Source organism: Triturus cristatus, chromosome 5_2, assembly GCF_964204655.1.
Source record: "Triturus cristatus chromosome 5_2, aTriCri1.1, whole genome shotgun sequence".
In the NCBI taxonomy this organism is placed as follows: Eukaryota; Metazoa; Chordata; class Amphibia; order Caudata; family Salamandridae; genus Triturus; species Triturus cristatus.
This window is the reverse complement of record NC_140588.1, coordinates 1026769030-1026790692: the sequence shown is the minus strand read 5'-3', so window position 1 is coordinate 1026790692 and position 21663 is coordinate 1026769030. Positions and strand designations below refer to the sequence as shown.

Sequence of the window (21663 nt, the reverse complement as noted above, 5' to 3'; positions counted from 1 at the left end):
CCCAAGACTTCTTAACAGGAGGCCAGCTCACTTCAGGCCCTTGGAGATCTCCTTCAAGCAGGGGACACAGCACACAGCAAAGTCCTTCTCCTTTCCTTGGCAGAAACAGCAACTGCAGGCCAACCCCAGACGCACAGCAAGGGCAGTACTTCTCCGCACTCTCTCCAGCTCTTCTCCTAGGCAAAGGTTCCTCTTGAATTCCAGGAATGATCTAAAGTTCAAGGGTTTTAGGTCTAATACTTATACCCCAAAATGTCTTTGTTCTCTTTGTGCAAGGGGCTCTGAGCCCAGTCCAAACCAGTTCTGAGGTCAATCTGCCAGTGCACTACAACATCCTTTGTTAGTGTGGGCCTTGGTCCCAGAAACACCACAGGGGGCGGAGCCAGCATTGTGGAAGGCATGCACAGCCCTATTCAGGTACAGGTGCTACTCCTCCCACCACTCCAAATGCAGATCAGGCCTATTCAGCCTAGTGCTGACTCATCCAGACTCCTGGAGCCACTGCAACTCCCCATCCCCTGTCACACCAAAACCAGACAGTCAATCCACAAACAGGCAGAGGCACACAGGAAGATTTAACAAGAAAATAGCCACTTTCTAAAAGATGTGTTATTAAATTCTGATACCCGGGGTACTAAACTCAATTTTTCCATCTTATCCCTATGGGAAGATATGCTTGTAAAATGTTATTATAGCATTCCCCATTCTGTCCTATGGGCAAGATAGCCTTTCAATAGTGAGAAACTAAATTGGCAGTATTTTACTATCAGGACATGTTACACACACCAGTACATGTCCTACCTTTCACATACATTGCACCCTGCCCAGGGAGGTACCTTGGGCCTACCATAGGGTGCCCTATGTGTAAGAAAAGGGAAGGGTAAGGCCTGGTATGTGGATGCACTGGCCAGGTCGACATGGCAGTTAACAATCTGCGCGCAGGCACTGCAGTGACATGCCTGAGACATCTTTTCAGGGCTACTCATGTGGATGGCACAATCAGTGCTGCAATCCCACTAGTAGCATTTGATGTACCCGCCCTAGCACACTTAGTGCACTTTACTAGGGACCTACTGGTAAAACAAATAAGCCAATCAGGAGAACCAGTCACAATATCAATTTACACAGGGAGCACTTGCACTTTGACACTGATCAGCAGACACACAGTGCCCAAAGCATCTAAGCCAGCAAAAACAAAATCCAGCACTGCATCAAAAACACAGGAGTTAGAGGCAAAAAGTCAAGGAAAACCAAACCAAGGATGCCAGGTCTAACACGTGTCCCCTTCAGTTGAAAAGTGGGGAGAACTACCCACCCTCTTGGGAGTTCTCATCAATAAGGCGGAAGAATCTAGACAGACCTTCAGTATTGGCGTGTTCTATACCAGGGTGGTGTTCCACTGTAAAGTCCATTCCCTGTAGGAAGATGGACCACCTGAAAAGTTTTGGATTCTCAACCCCTCATCGGCATCAACCATCTGAGGGGCCTGTGGTCTGTCTGAACCCAGAAGTGAGTCCCAAACAAGTAGGGCCTTAGCTTCTTCGGCACCCAGAACACAGCAAAAGCTTCCCTTTCAATTGCACTCCACCTCTATTCCCTGGGAAGTAGCCTCCTACCTCTGCAAGCTGCAGGTTGGTCCAAGCCCTCGTCGTGCAATTGTGAGAGTACTGCTCCCACACCATGCTCTGAAGCATCTGTCTGCACAACAAAGTCTTTGGAGAAGTCAGGTGCCTTAAGCACGGGCTCTGTGCATATGGGAGATGTCAGGGCATCAAAAGCGGTCTGGCAGGCATCAGTCCAGATCACCTTCCTGGGCTGCTTCCTTACAGTCAGCTCTGTCAAGGAGGCAACTATGGCGCTGTATCCCTTGACAAACTGTCTGTAGTACCCAGTGAGACCTAAAAAGGCTCTCACCTCTGTCTGGGTTTTTGGGGGCTGCCAAGCCTGAATGGTGGCAATCTTCGCTTGTAGGTGTGCCACCTGGCTGCTCCCTACCTGGTGTCCCAAGTACACCACAGATCCCTGCCCTATATGGCACTTACTCGCCTTGATCATGAGTTCTGCCCTTTGCAGAGCATTCAACACTTCTCAGAGGTGTTGCAAATGTTCCTCCCAATCGGAGCTGAACACAGCAATGTCATTAAGATAGGTGTAACTGAATTCCTTCAGTCCGGACAGTACCTGGAAGGTGGCAGGGGCGTTCTTCAATCCAAAGGGCATAACCCGGAACTGGTAGTGCCTCTCCGGTTTTGAAAAAGCAGACCTGTCTTTGGCCCCATTGGTTAAGGCAATCTGTCAGTACCCAGACATTAAATCAAATGTACTGAGGTACCGGGCAGCTCCTAACCAATCAACAAGCTCATCAGCTCTGGGGATGAGGTGCACGACAGTCTTGATGAGCGCATTGAGCCTATGATAGTCCAAACAGAACCAGAGTTCTGGAGTGGCACCGGGTGCAGCAGTTTTGGTACTAAGACTACTGGGCTAGTGCAGGGGCTGCTTGAGGACTCTGTCACTCCTAACACCAACATCTTGGAAACATCTTCCTTGATGCTGGCCCTGACTTTGTCAGCTACCCTGTAAACTTTCTGCTTCACAGGTAGTCTGTCCCCTGTCCACATCATGGACGCACCAATTGGTGACTCTTGATGTCAGGAAGAACAGGGAGGGGAACTGTCCCAGCACCTGGAGACAGTCCTTCTGCTGCTCTGGGGTCAGGATAGAAATGAGGTTCACCCCATCCTCTGACCCATCATGTTCCTTTGCTGACAGGAGGTCTGGAAGAGGCTTACTCTCCTCTTCCATTCCATCATCTGTTGCAAGGAGCAATGTTACTTCAGACCTCTCAAAGTGTGGTTTGAGGCGGTTCACTTGCAGGACCCTCAAAGGGTTCCTAGCAGTCTGCAAGTCAACCAAATAGGTCACCTCACTCTTGTGCTCCACCACCTTATATGGATCAGTCCACTTATCTTGGAGCACACAAGGCTCCACTGGTGCCATCACCCACACTTTCTGGCCCGGTTAAAATTCTACCAGAGTGGCATTCTGGTCGTACCATCTTTTCATTTCTTCCTGGCTAGCTTCTAGGTTCGCCTGAGCGAGTTTCTTGAAGCGTTGAGTCTGGTTTCTGAAGGCCAGCACATAGCTGAACACATCTTGTGGGGTCTTACCAGGAGTTCTCTTCCAACCCTCCTTCACCAGACTCAGAGGTCCTTTCACAGGGTGACTGTACAGTATTTCAAAGGGACTGAACCCTAAGGACTTCTGGGGTACCTCCCTGTATGCAATTAACAGGCATGGCAAAAAGATGTCATACTTCCATCTCATGGGTTCTGCAAGACCATTCATCATGCCATTTAGGGTTTGGTTGAATCTCTCAACCAACCCATTCCCTTGAGGGTGGTAAGGAGTGGTGAACGTGTATGCCACACCGCACTCCTCACACAAAGATGTCATGTACTTCGAAATTAAGTTTGTACTGCGGTCAGAGACCTCCTCTCTGGGGCATCCCACACAAGAAAAAATCCCCATCAATGCACGGTCCACCCCAGGGGTTGTGATTGACCGGAGAGAGACAGCTTCCGGGTACCAGGTGGCTTGGTCCACCAAGATAAACTTGTTGCCTAAGGCTGTCTTGGGTTCCAGTGGCCCCACAATGTCAATTCCCACCCGCTCAAAAGGGGTGCTCACCACAGGAAAAGGTTGGAGGGGAGCCTTACACTTCCCTACTCTCATGCCACTTTCTTGGCAAGTCTGACAAGACCTACAATGTGTACCAACATGCCTTCTTATTTGGGGCCAGTAAAAGTGGGTGACAAGCCTCTGAATGGTCTTGTCGCACACCAAATGTCCTGTGAGAGGCACGTCATGAGCCAGACCCAGTAGGAAGGTCCTGAAGCGCTCAGATACCACCAGCACACCGGCTGCACCGGGCTCAGTGACCTTAGGCTGACTATATAACCATCTTCCCAGTAAATCAGATGTGATCCGGACTGATCACCTGCTGCCTGGTTTTCAGCCTGTTGCCGCAAACCAATAAGAATAGGGCACTCCATCTCCGCTCTGCAGAACTCTTCCCTGGAGGGACACCCTTCCTGCTGCCAACGGGTCAGTTCCGGTAGGTCTCCCAGTTCGGCTACCTCTTCCCCTGTGGGCTCCAGGGAATCCCCCTCAAGGTCTGCTTCTTCCTGGACCGTGGAAACTCCTGGGGCTGGTTTCCCATGGCTCCTGCCCTTCCTCTTCCTGGCAGGCACCTGGGCCACTGTTTCAGGCTCCAGGTCCTCTTGATTACCCCTACTGGCTGCCATTGACCGAGTGGTCACACAGACCCACTCAGGCAGACCCAACATCTCCAAATGAGCCTGGTGTTCCACCTTCCTCCATGATCAACTCTCCAGGTCATTTCCAAGCAGACAGTCTACAGGCATGGAAGGACTAACAACGACCTTTAAGGAACCTAAGACCCCTCTCTACTCTAAGGGAATTAGCGCCATCTTACATAAGCGCTCAGAGTTGTCGACTGCAGCCACAGGGTGAAGTACATTGGGAATAACCCGCTCTTCAGACACCCATTGACACCTGACAGATGTCACACTGGCTCCTGTGTCTCTCAGAGCCTCCACCTTCCTCCCATTGATGGTCACCCACTGCCTGTATTTCTTAGTGTTCTTAGGCAGGTAGGACTCCTAGACCATCTCTCTGTCTCCTAAAGAGACAAGGGTCATAACTGCTTGCTCCCCTCTTTCTAGGAACCAATTCCTTCCCCAGCGCTACATCCACTAATCCCAGTGACGGAGCACCAGTTGGTGCTAGGGTGCGTTGGGGCACTAGGGATCTCTAGCAATGTGGCCCACCTGATTACATGAATAACACCTGGGGGTACCCCTGTTGTCGTGCCTGCCCTTAGGGGGCCAGCACACCTTAGGTTTGGGGGGCTGAGACTCCTTACCCTGGGAACTGTTTTGGGCCCTTTAGAGAACTCCTTTTGGTTACCCTTGTCCCCCCACTCTTCTGCTGGGGACCCTGCCCACCCTTGGCTGGGTTACCCACAATCTCCTTGTGGACCCTGGTGCTAGTCCAGCGGTCCGCCTCCTTAGCAAGCTCCCTGGGATCAGTTAGCTTACTATCCAATAGATGCTGGTGCAGCTCTGGAACACACAGACTACTCAAGTGCTCCCAACTAATTAAGTTGCACAACCCCTGGTAATCAGTTACTTTGCTGCCCTTTATCCAACCTTCCAGTGCACGCGTATACATGTTCACATATTCAACCCAAGTACTTGAATCAAGCTTCTTGAAGTTCCTAAACTTCTCTCTGTACTGCTCTGGGGTGAGACCATACCTGAGGCATAAAGCCTCCTTTCTATGGGCATAGGTCAGGGTACCTGCCTGCTCTAAAGGTGGTAGGGTGTCCCTCCCAGAGGCTTCAAAGTGTTTCCACAGGCCCACCCCCAATTCTTCTCAGGAACCTCATTCATTCTCAAGGCTATCCCATATGCCGTAAACCATGCATAAATATCATCACACTTCTGGTAATTCTGCACTAAGTCCTTGGGTATGTACACCTTGCCCCCTTGCACTGGCTGTGCGTTGCTAAAATTTGAACTGGACTCCACTTATTTTGCCTTAATGTCCAGTTCCCTCATGCTCAACTCATGAGCCAAAAGCAATTTCTTTTCCTCCTAGGCACGAGGGTTATTGTTTTCCTCTGACATCTTTTCCTTCTCCTTTTCCAATTGCTTCATCTTGACCCTCATGACTTCTAACTCGTGATCTCTAACCCTTTGGTTCTCCTCCAGCTCCTCTGGGTAAAAACTTCTAGCTGCACCCTGCCCGGGGGGGACCTTGGGCCTACCATAGGGTTGTCCTACGTGTAAGAAAAGGGAAGGGTAGGCCTGGTAAGTGTGTGCACTGGCCAGGTCGACATGCCAGCTAACAAACTGTACGCAGGCACTGCAGTGGCAGGCCTGAGACATCTTTTCAGGGCTACTCATGTGGGTGGAACAATCATTGCTGCAGGCCCACTAGTAGCATTTGATTTACCCGCCCTGGCACACTTAGTGCACTTTATCAGGGACCTACTGGTAAAACAAATATGCCTATCAGGGAGAACCAGTCAAGATATCAATTTACACAGAGAGCATATGCACTTTGACACTGGTCAGCAGTGGCAAAGTGCTCAAAGCATCTAAGACAGCAAAAACGAAATCCAGCACAGCATCAAAAACACAGGAGGTAGAGGCAAAAAGTCAGGGAAAACCACGCCAAGGATGCCAGGTCTAACAAGCCCCATCCCAAATTTAGAATTCCCTGGCATGTTGATGAAGAATCTGCACTGCAAGTGGAATCTTCACTGAAAGTGTTTCCTCTGACATTGTAAGAGCACCTTTGGAGATAAAGTTATGCTGGCTGGGCAACCATGTCAAGGAGGCCAGGTATCACTTTTTATTGTTTTTCAAGGTACAAATCCTCTTTGTAGGGGGTTTATTTCTTATAATGTAAAAATAGAATGACCCTCCTTACTAGCTGGTCAGCTTATTCCTTTATAGCAAGTTCCAAGGCTTCTTCTCCTGGCAGACTGTCGACCTTCCACAGGTTCTGGTCCTGAAGCTGCCGAGGGCAGTTAACACTGATCACTACAACGCTGGAGCAGAAAAGAGTTTCTGGGTCACCACTGGTGTGGGACTCCAGATTCTGGTGGAGAAATCTTGGCACACGTACAGATATTTTCTGCCCCATTCATATACTAAAGTAGTAGACAGTAATTGTGTATTCCAGCACTCACCTCTGAGACCTGTACTGGGTAGTTATGCCCTTTTGTTTGTTCCACTCTGGCTGGTCCATCCAAAGTCTTTGTCACAGGGTGAGATCAGGGTTTTGGAGTGGAGCTGGGATTCTCCTGTAAGGTGAAACAATAGTTCAAAAGCTAGGGAGGCTTCACCGTTGAACTATTTAAAAACGATGTGGGGTTGTCCTCCCAGATGATATTGATCCAGGAAAAGGCAAGGGCAAATCTTCCTAGCTAGAAATTTACCCTCTGTCTCCTTCACTTAACCCTCCTAAGTGTGACCCACTACATAGTATTCCTGAAATGTCCTGGAGGAACCTTACAATTCACATCTGCTTTTGAACTCTCCCTCCAAACCTCCATTTCAGGTGTCACTAGTATGTGGCAAATATAAAATTAATCTCAGTGCATGATGGCCACATGTGTCACATGCGCTCTATACTAGCATCATCTACACACTAAATAGCACCCGCATGCAACATCCCTGCTCCACATGTACGGATGAAGGACCTGGTTGCAGGGAACTGCAGTCCAATTTACTAATACCCGAGAGGCCAGTGGACCTCTTTCTAAAAGGTGATAGGTAAAATGGCCTGTCCCACAAGAGAATGTAATTGCTGCCACTATCAGTTCTCCACTGCCCAGTGAGCTGGCAGTAATCACGTTCATCCAATGGAAGGTGCATATGGTGTGCCCTTCAAGAGCAGAGCCTTGCTCTGCATCTCAATCCCTGTCGAAAGAGGTACCTCCAGTGTACATCTATGATTGTTATGAGCTCCGGAGCATGGGTCACAAAAGCAACAGTGTGCAATGGTGAATTGGAAGCAGGGGTGCATGCCCTCAAGGGCCATGCAGGTGAACTTTCCCCATCTCAACAGGCTTGAGAACTAGTCTACTGTTGCCTACAACTTCGGTGCCACTTATCATGGGAGCTGCAGTCGGATGTACCATGGCTTACAGATCGGTGGTGCTTGTTATCTCAGTATATGCCTATTCCCCCATTCAGAGATGCAGCACTGCCTCCTGCCAAATGCAATGTAGTAGGAGTCAGATGTTCACCATCATGCCACCTTCTCTGTGTCATAGTCTCTTATGCCCCTCTGATAGGCTGTGTGCATATTATTTATAGGACTAAGGGTTGATATGCACAAAAAATGCTGATCACAAATGCATACCTCTCTGGCTCTTACCTATTAATTGATAGGCTGCATATTTTATTTTAATTTTGATGGGAAACGGAATTTGCAATTCGGTTTGTGTTGTGCATGGTGAATGTGTATAAGCACGGAAACGGGGCAAGTTGTGCATAACATGACCATGTGCAAATATTGTCACAGCAGTGGATTTGAACCTTTTTGTAAATGTCAGTTGTATATGAACACCAACAGGACCTCCAAATCATTTTCTACTGCACCTAGAGGCCATGAATGTAATTTGCTCATGCTTTATCGAGTTAAGCTAAACTTATGGGGGTCAGTTGTGTGTGTGAGACACTGGAGTGTAGGCCAGTAGCTCTGAAATATAGCAGCAATGTGAACCAGTGTTATCTCCTTAATGTTGTATCTTCCACTTACCATACACGCAATACCAGCCATGTCCTCTATGTCCAGTCCCTTCTGCTTCCAAGAGTGCAAGTTGCATGATTCCTGCCCCCCTCTTCAGCTTCCTCTAAATGGACTTGGGGCCCCAATCCTGGAATCATGATCCTCCAACTCAGGGTGCTCAACTTTCCTTGCAGATCTGCCTTGCCCATGACCACAGCAGATACAGGGCCCTATTCACTAAGGGACTCTTAAAGTTATGAGTGCTGAGTTTCGCACTCCGGGCAGAATCTCGCACTGAGCAGTGCAGTGCAGAGATTCCACACGAGTGTGAAGATACGTACTCATAACTTTATGAGTGGGAATTCCCTTTGTGAATCGGGCGCATTCGCGAAGGGACTTCTGACTCAAAGTTATGAGGGCTGAGTCTCGCACTCCGGGCAGAATCTCGCACTGAGCAGTGCTGTGCAGAGATTCCACACGAGTGTGAAGATACGTACTCATAACTTTATGAGTGGGAATTCCCTTCGTGAATCGGGCGCATTCGCGAAGGGACTTCTGACTCAAAGTTATGAGGGCTAAGTCTATGCACTCCGGGTAGAATCTGGCACTGAGCACTACAATGCAGAGTTTCTGCCCGAGTGTGGAGACTCGCACTCTTAACTTTACGAGTCAGAAGTCCCTTTGTGAATCCGGCCCACTGCATTGAAGGTATTTACATAGCTTGCCTCTCTTGGTGTTCCTCTGCAGTTTTGTGCTCCAACAGACTACTCTGCCTCTTTTGCAATGGAGTACCCTGTCTGCCAATCTCTAAATAATGCCCTTTGCCCATCAAAAAAGAGTGGGTCCGGTACTGCGGTACTTGATAGTGGCAATGGGCAATGGGGTAGAGCGATGACTTATCTTCTTGGGAGCTAGGTCACCATTTGAGGCCACGTACTGGCTTTGCCGGCTATGTGAGTTCATGAGGTTGACTAGAAAATCAATAGCTTTTGTATTCTATGTTTATACATCCATCACGTATGATATAGAAGCAAACCATATTTGACAGAATATGTCCATTAACAAAAGCATATCTACAGTTATGGGTTAACCATCTTTCAGCTAGGCTTTGTACAAAATGTCCTCTTTGTTCTGGATGGCTTTTGTTGCCAGCCCTACTCTGAGGCTCCAATGTCATGCAGTGTCTTACTGTGAGCCTGCTCATCACTGTGGCATTGTGCAAACACTCTTGATGTGACTCCAGCTTGCATTTTATGTTTGGTCTCTTCCTTCTGGGAATCACTCCGATTATTCATGGGCGGCTATTATGCAGCACTTTGTCTCAACCGCACCACTGAGGCGCATTCACCTGGTCCCATGGGCTTGGTAAAGAGCGAGCTTCGATAAGTACATAAGGTGTTCAAAAACATGAATATAATTCATCTTTTGGAGTATGATATTTCCGATATTTGTCGTTTTTTTTATCTTGGAGTACCATGTGGAATTTATGCTAAATATTCATTTTTGCGTTATATATAAAAATGATAACTTGGCAGCTTGAAAGGCGATCATAACGAGTTGCATATCATTAAGAATTCATTTTGTGTAAAACGTAATGTTTACAATCCAATTAGAATTTGCATTCTGTGGAAAGAGCGTCAGTGCAATTTACAAAATGGATAATGATTGCATCTCCACAGTCAATTTCAAACATGGACGGGCTGACCTTTTATTTCACCGGGAATTTCCCCAGTGGGTCGGAGCCCTTGGAGGCCTCTCCTGGTGCCGCAGCCTCTCTCCAGCTCCTGCAGGGTCACTGAACAGGCAGGAGGGGGGCTTCAAGAGAGGGAGGAGGAGAGAGGTAGAGAGGGAGGGGAGAGAAAGAGACAGTGGAAAGAGAAAGAGAAGGAGAGGGGGAGCTGAAGGTAGAGAGAACGAGATCAGAGAGGGAGGAAAGAAGGAGACAGATGGATGGATAGAATTAAAGTAGGAGAAGGGGCGGGAGAAAACGATTCGAGATGAAGGAAACAAGGAGCAAGATGGATGGAAAGAGAGAGAGGAAGGGCAACGTAGTGAGAAAGTGATCAGAGACAGAGGAGAGAGAGATGGTGGAAAGAGGGGGTAGGGAGGAAGGAGGGGAGGTAGAAAGAAAGTGATCATAAAGAGAGGAGAGAAGGGGAGAGATGGATGGATGGAGGGAAAGAGAGAGAGAGCTGGAGCATGGCTGAGGGGGAGAGAAATTGATAGAATGAGAGAGAGAATGAGACAGCGGAGGGGCTAGTAGAGAGAAAGCGAGGGTGGAGAGAAAGGACGTGAGATGGATGGACGGAAAGAGAGAGAAAGTGAGGGGGAGGTACAGAGGGGAAGGGAGAGGTAGAGAAAGGCGAGAGGGAGGAGCAGAGAAAGGGATCAGAGAGGGTGGAGAGAAGGGGAGAGAAAGAGATGATGGAAAAAAAGAGAGAAGGAGAGGGCGAGGGGAAAGGAGGATGTAGAGAGAAAACAATAAGAGAGACAGAGGAGAGAAGGAGAGAAATGGAAGGAAAGGGAGACAAAGAGAGAGAAGAGAGAAGGGGAGAGATGGATGGAAAGAGATAAAGCGAGCATGGATGAGGGGGAGACAAATGGATGAAAAAATAGAGAGAAGGGAGGGGGGTAGAGAGAAAGCGATCAAAGATATTGGAGAGAAGAGGAGAGAGAGATGGTTGGATGGATGGATGGATGGATGAATGAACAGAGAGAGTGACTGCTCAAGGAGGTGAAGGGAGCGGGCTGGTTTTAACATTTTTGCAAGGGCTGCTTTTCGTTCTCAGTCCAGGCCTGATTCCAAAGATACTCAGTGAGATGTTCCCTGTTACACGTACACAGCACATGATATCAGATTTTATTTTTAAAGGGCATTGGAAGGTTTTCCACGAAAGTGTACTTCAAAAGGTCTAGTTCATTAAAGAAAAGAAATAAAACAATACAGTTAATTAGCTTGAATTGGCAAAGGTAATTAATGTAGTTATATGCCGCAGCACCCCCAAAATAATCATCCTCTGGTTCAGAAGGTGACTGAGCAATAAAGATGCGGTTTTTTTTTGTCTCTTTTAATGAGCGTTCAACAAAAAGGTCAAAGGTCGGGCTGTGTTTTCTCTGAAAAAAACTCTGCTTATTCCTTTAACATGGAGATTAGTGTTTACTTGTCTTTAAATTAAAATTGAGGCGCTTTTCTAAACTGAACTATGTGTCAATCATTCGGGGTGAAAGGGAATGTGCATAAATAGGCAACAGGATGTAAGTTTTTCAACACAATAAAATATAACTGTCTGTAAACAAACTATGCAATTATTTCAAAATATCAGAAATTAGGAACGCACAATGAAGCATATTTTTTGTAATTCTAGAGTGTGATAGAAAAAAAAAGATTTTAATAGGATGAAAACAAATTAAGACACTTTACTTGGTGATGCATAAATGATAAATATTCACTGAAACCCAATTTCCATATTTTAACTTGCGTTCCCTTTATAGCTTTATCGGTACAACTGCATGTCTCTGCAAATGTATTGCCATTTCAATGGAAAATGTGCTGTCTGTAAATAAAAGTGTGCTACCACACCATCCTTTATGTTGAATGGTCACACCAATCACAGTGTATCAGATAAAGTGGTTTATTATAGCCTTAGAACTCAACTTAGCGGGCTGTACCAGCCACCAAAGGCCTGCTCCAGCGTGAAAGGCAAGGGCTTTTAATGACCGGTAGGGCCCGCTACGGAGGGCTCTAAGGCTATTAGAACATTCCACCCCTAGAGGGCAGAATGTTCTAATTTGTTTTCAATGGAGCGCTCACAATCCAATGTTCGAATTCTATATATATGTGGCCAACGACTGTCAAACGGAGCATCTCCAGTGCAGCCATTCTACAATACAGGACATGGAATCTGCTGTCCAAAAAGAACAATGGAAGGTAAAACTTACAGTTAATATAGAGCACATACAATTCCTAATACTTTTAATAAATTAATCAATACCACATCATCTCCCTCTAATAATTTGCTCAAAAAATTATAACCTATCAATTAAAATAATAGTCACAAAATATCATAGAGACTCTAGCACCAATCCTTCTCAGAGTGTTTGTGGTGATGTCCTATGTAATGGGTCTACCTGAGTACCTTTTGATGTAATTGGAATGTTAGCCTAGCTGTGTTCTACGAAACAGCAGTTGCTGTTGGACGCTTGCTGGAGGTTTCTGCATGAAGATGTATTAGAAATAAAGGACTACCTAACATGTCTGCGCAGTTAATACAGATTTTGGCAATGAGTGACTTACAATGCTGCACAGAGGGCAGCTACTAGTGAATAACCTCCACCCCTGGAAAAGCGCCGGATCTGGTATTGAACGGTGCTGAAGAAAAGCTGTACTTCAAACTGTGAGTTTATCTCCATACTACCCCGCGGGACGCGAGAATCTTTCAACTTAAACGTTTTGATGTCCTGAGAGTGGAAGGCTGTAACAGTAATTAAAAGCTGGGATAGCTTGAAAGTGGCAAGAACCATACTCAACGACTGGGAAACTGTAATCATCTCCGTTAGTCAAGCGAGTCTACTTCTGGGTCCCTGAGTCTTGAAATTGCCTCATTTCACCTGTTATTGACTTTTATTGCAACATAACTGCTATAAAACTGTGTGTGGCAGCTCTGGCCTTCTCCACTTCTGTTTTAGGCTGTGCGCTCGAGCCCTGGTGGAGCCTTCATCTCGAGCGTTCGCGCACGCTCAATCAACTTGAGCGCTCTTTTCTATTCACAAATTTTCTTTGAGTGCTGGCGCGGCCTTTTTCTCGAGCGCTTGCTCGCGCTAGATCAACTTGGACGCTTTTGTCTCTTACGATTGCCCCTCAAGTGCTAAAGAGCTGGTGTGGCTCTGTGCTGCGCTGTCATCCCAAGCGAACCCAGTGCTAAACTTACCTCATCTTGAGTTTCAACGATAGCGACGCTCCTTCTTGCTTACTATTGCAATCACTGCATCCTGCATTCCTGTTTCAGCTCCTGAGTCACACATCACACGTGCATCTGCATTTGCATAAAAATAGGACTACTCATTGGTAGGACTAAATGCATAGATTTACACAGAGGATTATATCACATAGAGAGAGGACTACAAACTACAAATCGTACTTTTGAAACAATCTAAACTTGAACATGTACACTTGGATTTGAGATGGCAGTACATTGCTATTATTTTATACAATTGTTTTAACTCATTATTTTAGTTTGTTGTTTCAATTTTTTGGGGTAATTTCATATTTTACTTTGTTGTTTTCCCTGTGAAAGTGGCAGAACAAAGCATGTCAGCTCCCTCGGGTTTTTTACCGCTCCCTGGGCAACCTGTCAATCCATGGAAAAGGTGGAAGAACATTGTGTTGACCTCCATGCTAGCCATTGGTGGAGATAAGTATGGTCCTTTAAGAAGGCAAGTGATATTGCTTCATCATATGGGGGCAGAGAGACGTATGATTTGTGATGATCTCCCATAAGAGTCTTTGGGGATGGGAACCGGACAACCCATGATTGTATATGGGATGTCTTTACAAATGTTAGAAAAACACTTCACACTTAAAGGGAGCGTGGTTTTTGAAAGACACAAATTATTTTCCAGGGTACAGGGTCATGATGAAGATGTAATGAGCTATGTTGCTACATTACGTGGGTTGGCAGTGACCCGCAAATTACAAAACTTGTCTGAAACCCCTATTCGAGATCAGATATTGCGGTGTACATATAATGGGAGGGTAAAAGTAAAGCTCTTGTCTCTGGACCCTACATTAGAAGAGTCCATACAAATTGCTAGGAGTATAGAACACACTGCGGTGTGGATGAAATAAATCTACATGAGCAAATTAAGTGTCAAAGCTTCTGGGAAGGAGTCATCTTTGATTGAGGTTAAGGAAGCTAAGCTGAACTTTAAACCCAAACCCACACAAGCAGTGCATAACAGAGTGGAAGAGAGGAGGAAGATAATGTGCTACCGGTGTGTTGCTCTGGGGCACATTTCCTCCAGTTTTGTGTGTGCTGCGAGAAGTATAACATGTAGAGCTTGTGTAAGGAAGGGGCAGGGAGCAACGATTTGCAGGTCAAAAGGCAGGGTGCAAGATTCTATTGTAAAGGTGGTAAAGAAGTTTGAGGAAATACAACATGAGATTATCTTAACTATAAATGAGGTTGAGAGTTCTACAGTGCAAGGGAGTGGTAGTTCACAGGGAGTGAAAATGGAGAGCACAGGAGCATTAGAGAAGCATCATTGCACCATTTTCTTGGGTACTGCACAGGTCAAAGTGTTGGCGGATTCACAAAGCCTATTTACCCTGATTTCCAAAGAGACCTATGCAGATGTTGTCAAAGGGGAGGTTGGAGATCTGTTACCGTCTCATGTGCAAAGCAGTAGGGTATGGCGGAAGGAGAATCAATATCATTGATGTGAGATGGATGGATATATTTTTTAAGGATAACAGTGTGCATGGGAGAATTTATGTAACTGAAGAGGGGTCGGATCTCTGGGGGTGGCGTCATCAACATGATTTAAACATTATTTTGGACCCAAATTCTACTGGAACTGTCGGGACTGTAGAACCTGTGAATGTGAGTGTGCCGCTCAAACAAGATGCTGATACGACATGGGGTGAGGAGTTAGTCCTGTCTTTCCCACATGTATTTACTGATCACGTGGGAAAGCTGGAAGGTTTTACTCACAAAATAATCCTAAAGAAAAATGCAGTTCCATCAGTCCATAAAGTGAGACCCATACCTTTTCTTATGAGAGTGCCACTTCAGCACGTACTGGATAAGTTGCTGAAGGAAAAGATCATTGAGCCTCTAGAATCGTCAGAGTAGCTGGCTCCTATTGTGATTACCCCAAAGGGGGAAAATAAAATTCGCCTGTGCGTTGATCTTTGTGATTTAAACAGGAATATTTGGGTGGATCTAAAATCGTTACCAAATATCACAGAAATGTTGAGTGTAATGGGTGGTGGTAAGGTATTCAGCATTCTTGATATGTCAGCAGCCTACCACCATGTGAGCTTGCATCCAGAGTACAGGCCACTAACTTTGTTTGTAACTCCTCTTGGTGCATATCATAATTGCTAGGTGCCTTCAGCTTAGCGTCTGCCTCTGCGGTTTTCCAGAAAGTTATGCAAAAGATTTTCCTTGGAATGCAGAATATGTTGTGCTTTCAAGACGATGTATTGGTGGTGGGAAAATCCGGGGAGGAACATGATGAATTGCTGAAAGAGTTGTTAAGGAGAATAGGAAGTCATGGTCTGCCAGTAAAGAGGGAAAAATGGCAGTTGCGGAGGGAGCAGGTGTGTTATCTGGGTCATGAGATCTCCGTGGAAGGCATTAAAACCCAGAAAAGCATAGTGAAAGCTATTGTGGACACATCATGGCCTGAGGACAAGGAACAATTTAAGTATTTCTTAGGCCTTGCAGAGTATTGTTCCAAATTCATCTCCAACTTTGCTGATGTGGTTGAACCTATGAGGGTTTTGTTGAAGAAAGGGGCAGAGTATGTGTGGGGAACAAGTTGTGAAGATGCATTTACTACTATCAAACAGTTTCTTGCCGCTGGCCCTACATTGGGACATTTTGATGTCACAAAAAAGATTACTGTGACAACTGATACCAGTAATGTGGGATTGGGCGCTGTTTTGATGCAGAAAGTGCATGATGAGGAAAAGATTATTGTTTTTGCCTCACGGTAACTGCAAGGGGCTGAATTGTCATATTCAGCCATTGAGAAGGAGGCATTGGCTTGCTGTTGGGGCATGAACCATTTCAGGTACCCTCTATGGGTTTTGCCCTTTATACTTAAGACCGATCACAAACCATTGCTACATGTGTTTAAGTGTGGTAGAGGACTTGAAGGCAGTGTCACTCCATGCATTCCAGGTGGTTGTTGTCTGCAGCTGACCTAAACTTTAGTGTGGAATTTGTCAGGGGAAACAAAAACTTGGTGGCTGATTGTTTGTCTCGTTTGCCTGTGACTGAAGAAGATGATGTTTTCTTCTTGGACAACCTGGTTGCCAGTACTGTTGGTGAAGAGTTGGCTTTGGGACAAGAGGAGTGGAACGATGCTATTCTGAATGATAATGAATACAAGCAATTAAAGATTTTGATTACCAAGTGATGGCAAGAGTCGTATACTCTTGATGAGTCCCTGAAAAAATATGTAGTGTTCAGAAATTAATTGAGTGTTCATGGGGACAAGATCTTGCGATGTAGCCGAATCATGCCTCCAGGGATGTTGAGTAGTAGGATTGTGAATATTGTTCATGAAGGTCATCTGGAAAGAAGATGAGTGAAGAGAAGGTTAAGACAGTCTTTTTGGTGGCCAAAAATGGACAAGGAGGTTGAGAGAGTGGTCGGTGACTGTGTTGCCTGTAGCAATAGAAAAAAATGCAAGGTAGTTAGGCAACTTCCATTGGAGTGCATAGAACTTCCTACTCATTCTTGGGAGAAATTGGCTTTGGATTTTGTTGGTCCTGTGGACAGGTTGGGTGTGAGAGACAGGTTTTTGGCAGTTGTTGTGGATTACCATAGCAAGTGGTTTGTGGTTAAGAGAGACCACGAGTCGGAGTACGGTGGAATTTTTGAAGGGAATATTTTTGGAGGAAGGAATTCCCAAAGTACTAGTCTCCGATAATGGTGTGCAGCTTGTTTCCACAGTCATAACGAATTTCCTTGAGAGTTTTGGCATTAAGCATGATAGAGTGGCATTATTTAGGCCACAGGCCAATGGATTAGTGGAGAGGGTCAAAAGGGCCATCATGGAGAATATCCACTTGTCTTTGGCTAATGGCCTTGCATGGAAGAAAAAGTTGGACAAAATGGTTTGGGCTCATAGAGTAACGCCACAGTCTGTGAGTGGAGGTGTCTCCATTTGTGGCTTTCAAGGGCAGGGAACCTGCAATGAAGGAATCACCTGTGTGGCTGTGTTAAAATAAAAAAAACAAGTGTGGGTAGATAGTGATCATATGTCTGCAAAAGCGATGGAGTCCCAGAGACAAAATAAGATGGCTTATGACAACAGGAAGTGAGTCAAGGAGCTGGATTTGAGTTGTGATGATTGGGTGGTGGTTCGGAAGTATCGTCACATAAAAAAGGGGAAAGTACATTTTCCCAACCTCAAAAGGTGGTTAAAGTGAATAATCCTGTTGTTCAATTGAGCGATGGAAGAATTTGGAGTAAAGGCAGCTTGTGTAAGGTCGACTGCCCTACCTATGCTACCCATGCTTCCCATTCATGATCTTATTGGTTATTCTGTACACCTATGGTTCAAATGTGTTGCTTGTGTTTGCAATTTATCTATGCTACCCATTCATGATCTTATTATTCATTCTGTACATCTATGATTCAAAGATGTTGCTTGTGTTTAAATGTATCTATGCTACCCATTCATGATCTTTTTATTCATTCTGTACGCCTATGATGCAAATGTGTTGCTTGTTTTTGAATATATTTTTGTATTGTAATTTCTTGTTATGATAAGAGGGAAGATGTGTGGTGATGTCCTATGTAATGGGTCTACCTGTGCACCTTATGATGTAATTGGAATGTTAGCCCAGCTGTGTTCTAGGAAACAGCAGTTGCTGTTGGACACTTGCTGGCGGTTACTGTATGAAGAAGGTGTATTAGAAATAAAGGAACTATGAAACTACAGTACATGTCTGCGCAGTTACTACAGATTTGTTATCCATATCTGGGTTGTTAGTCAAATCAGCAAAAGATGGAACTTCGGAAAGTTCTCCTGAGATTTGTGAATATAACAAAGAACATAAAGAAAGCTGTGAACCATCCTGCCCCTGTAAAGAATTAAGGTTATATTTATGAGCCCCTCGTGCCACCATAGCATCACTTTTAGTGATGCTTCAGTTGCGCAATATGCAAAATCATATTTATGAGGTCATGCAAAGCCACTGTGTGTGGCTTTGAATTGCCTCATAGATATGGAGTGAGGAAAGGCAATGCAAATCGCTGCGTAGCCTTACTCTACATTAGGGAGGCATTCCATGGGCATTGTGGTGGGTGTTCCCATGCAAAACCCATAGATTTTGACACTTCCCCCAATTTACAAAACCATGTAAATATGGGGATGTGCCAAAACCTCACGCCTCCACAGGGGAGGAGCAAAGAGGAGAAACATCTATTTCTCCTCATTTATTCCTTTTTTCATGTGTGCTGCATTCTAAAGATGCCCTTTCCTGCACATAAACAACCCTGCTGACAACACAGGCACCCTTGCACCATGGTGGGAGGTTGGAGTGTGGTATATATCTAGCTCTGTGTGTCGCAGTATGTCACGCTATGGAGCCATGCCTCCTTAGTGGGGCGAACCAAACTACCCCAGTATATCACAATCTCTCTCTTAGCCAACAAAAGCCAAGAATCTGTGGTAGCAAACCGGTACATCAGCAACATTGCTCAACAAGGTAAGCATGCAGGATGACTCAATGGTTGTAGATATCATGAGGGATAGCACCTGGAATACTACAGTCCAGTATGTGATGATCCAGGGGCAGACGCAGGTCATGTGTGCAAAAACAGCCTCCCCCTCCTAGCACTTAGGGCATTGTGATGATCTAGTTGTGTCATACTTGGTCATCTCCTGAGGGGTAATGTATGACTTGTGGAGGAATCGGAGATGCAGGAGCTTATGGCTGTGGTTGGGGGATACTTGTTTAATTTGCGCATAACAATATGCCCAGTCTTTGTCCAATAGAGGGTGTCCCAGGTCTTTCTCCCATCGCTGGCGGTCTCCTCCATCGTGGGTGCCCTTTAAATCTATGCATGCTCTGTACAGTTTGGCGGTCAAGTGTGAGCCCTCAGGGTCAGCTATGAGCAGCGTGAGGGGGGAATACCATGGTGCCAGGTGGTAAGTTGTCATGCCCGTACATGTAGTACCTTGCAATCTGACAAGGATAAATGTGTCCATGTAGTAGGGTGCTGCCTTGTGAGTATTGTCAAATTGCGTCTTAACATGTCCTTCTGGGACTAAATGCTCAAAAGTGTGGAGGTCAATTTTTCTTAGTGATTAGGGTTAGGGGGGGACAAGGGTTTTCTAAAAGAATAAGTCTAGGAGAGTAAAGATACTCTAATCCTAGCTTTCTCATGAGTTTTGCACCAGGCCCAGCATGTAGTGTACAGCGCCTGGACGTGTGTGGGGTTGACAGATGCCTTGTGGAAGTGGTACGTTAATGGGCATAGGGTCCGCCAGCTCTTGCTCTGGTGTATTATACAGGAGGTGGGCATCTGGGTGGAACCAGTGGTAAGTTAATTAGGCCTGTGCCACAAAGTAATAAAGGTGGAGATCTGGAACAACGAATCCGCCCGATCGCATGTGAGTGTCAGTGTGTCCCAGGCTATCCGTGGCCTGCGGTTCGCCCACACCAGACGAACTAGCAGGCTGCAGATCCGGCGAAAGAATGCATTTGTCAAGGGGATAGGAATATTTATAAATAAAAACAGAACACCATAGAGGACATTCATTTTGATGAGAGCAACACGCCCAGTCATGGAAGGGGGGAGACGGATCCACCGGTCCACTTGGGCAGCAAGCAGGGCTATAGTTTAAGCGGATGACTTGATCTTAACTCTGTGAGTAGATCCCCAGGTATTTTGTAGTGTACGCAGCCCAATGGATGGAATGACCGCCTGTGGGGGGTGTCATGCAGTCCAACAAAGGAAAAAGATCAGAATTTCCGCGAATGATCCGTAAGCCAGAAACGTCTCTAAATCTGGAAATTTCTCCTATTATGGGAGCTAGATTCTCTGAGGGGTGTTTTAATAAACAATGTGATGTTGTCAGAGTACATAGACTTCAGGAGAGGGCCATGTCCAAACCGCAGGCCACGTTATAGATGTTTTTCTTGGAGGGGTCTGATCAGGGGATCCATTGCTATGATTTATAGTAATGATGATAGTGGGCACCCCTGTTGAAGATTGCATTAATCTCTTAGCATGAGCGGAAAGCCATTTTGTACTTGGCAGCCATTTTAGTTAGCTATGTGCTGGCCATGTGCTGTTTCCCTCTCCCAGAGTCTTGCACATGCTCAGATGGGCCTAGCTAGTATAATGCACCTGTTCCTAATATAGAACTGTCAGGCTGTTCTAACAGATGTCAGCAACTTATTACTCCTCCTACTTGTTGACTGTGCAGTTTCTGTATGACCATGTATGTGCATAACTCTTCTCATGTGTACTTGTACCGCCTTCGTTTCAGCCCCTGTGTGGGTATATAAGGCCCCTGTTCTCTGTACTCCTTAGAAAATGTCTCATACAGTGATTTGGGAATACTGTATGACGCATTTTTTCCCTCTTCAGAGGTTAAATAAAAAGATGTCTTTTATATTACAGCTTCTGTGCCAATCTCTTCTTTGTTGTTTTAAAAGGACCAGGTGTATCAGTGAAGCCCCTGAGAAGGTTTTGATTTCTACAATTGATGCCCTCTGTGAGGCTCATCAGAAAAGTGGCTATCCAAGGGAGTGGTCTTGATGGGAGACAGGAATCTACTGAGGAGGGCAGAACAGGATTCTTATAAGAAGGTACTCTAAACTGAGATTCTGTCTCTGCAGCCCAGTATATTTCTGGTCTTCCTGATTTGACTCCTCCAACTGCTTACCACTCCTGACTGAGAACATTTTTGGCGTGAGTATTCTAAAAATGACCGTTTGGTCACTCAGAACTTGGCACTCAGGTTGGAGATGTTTGCGCTTGGTAAGGTCGTTTGTTGCGACGCTTTCTGGATTTGTAGGGAAATTGGCCAATATTTGGAATTTGGAAATATGTAAACTGCAGTTTATTTAGGCAGGTAATGAGAAACTTTTGTAAACTTGAACGGCACACTTTGAGTCAAGTGCTACTTTGTGTATAATATTGTATATGCTGCAATATTTTTGGCATGCCTGTTCTTAGCACACATCGTAGAATGTGTTGCTTTCTTGAAGGTACCCTTTGGAACTTGTATAGAATTAGCCGGCTCCCCTAGAGGGGATACCTAACTAGGTTTAGGTATAGAAACGTATTTCTTCCTTGGTGACTAGTACCCCGAGGAACTAAATATGTACGTAGAAAGGATCCTGGTCTGTGCACTTAGTAACATTCATAAGTGGTGATATGCAGAGCATTTTTTTCCTGGTGTTCTGCCAGCCAAATCTAGTGAATATGACTTACAACTAGTATTTACAAATGGTTTGGTTTAAGTACAGTCTTTGGGCTGTCTTTTGTTTCTGTCTTAAGTGTTGATCTGTGGGTTAAATGTGTGTTTAAATGTCTGTGGTTTGTCATTAGTGGTACTTGTGTGAGTAAGTAGCGATTG

The 21663-nt window shown here is 45.6% G+C and overlaps 1 long non-coding RNA gene across 1 annotated transcript in view; it reads right to left on the bottom strand.

Moving 5' to 3' along the window:
• LOC146829619 (uncharacterized) overlaps nucleotides 1–21663 on the bottom strand; it is a 431894-nt gene that overhangs the window by 122782 nt on the left and 287449 nt on the right. Inside the window, exons 4-5 of the long non-coding RNA XR_014962024.1 lie at nucleotides 13260–13364; nucleotides 6785–6898 (exon numbers count right to left, since the gene is read on the bottom strand). This is a non-coding gene — a long non-coding RNA (uncharacterized LOC146829619). The remainder of the gene's footprint in view (nucleotides 1–6784; nucleotides 6899–13259; nucleotides 13365–21663) is intronic.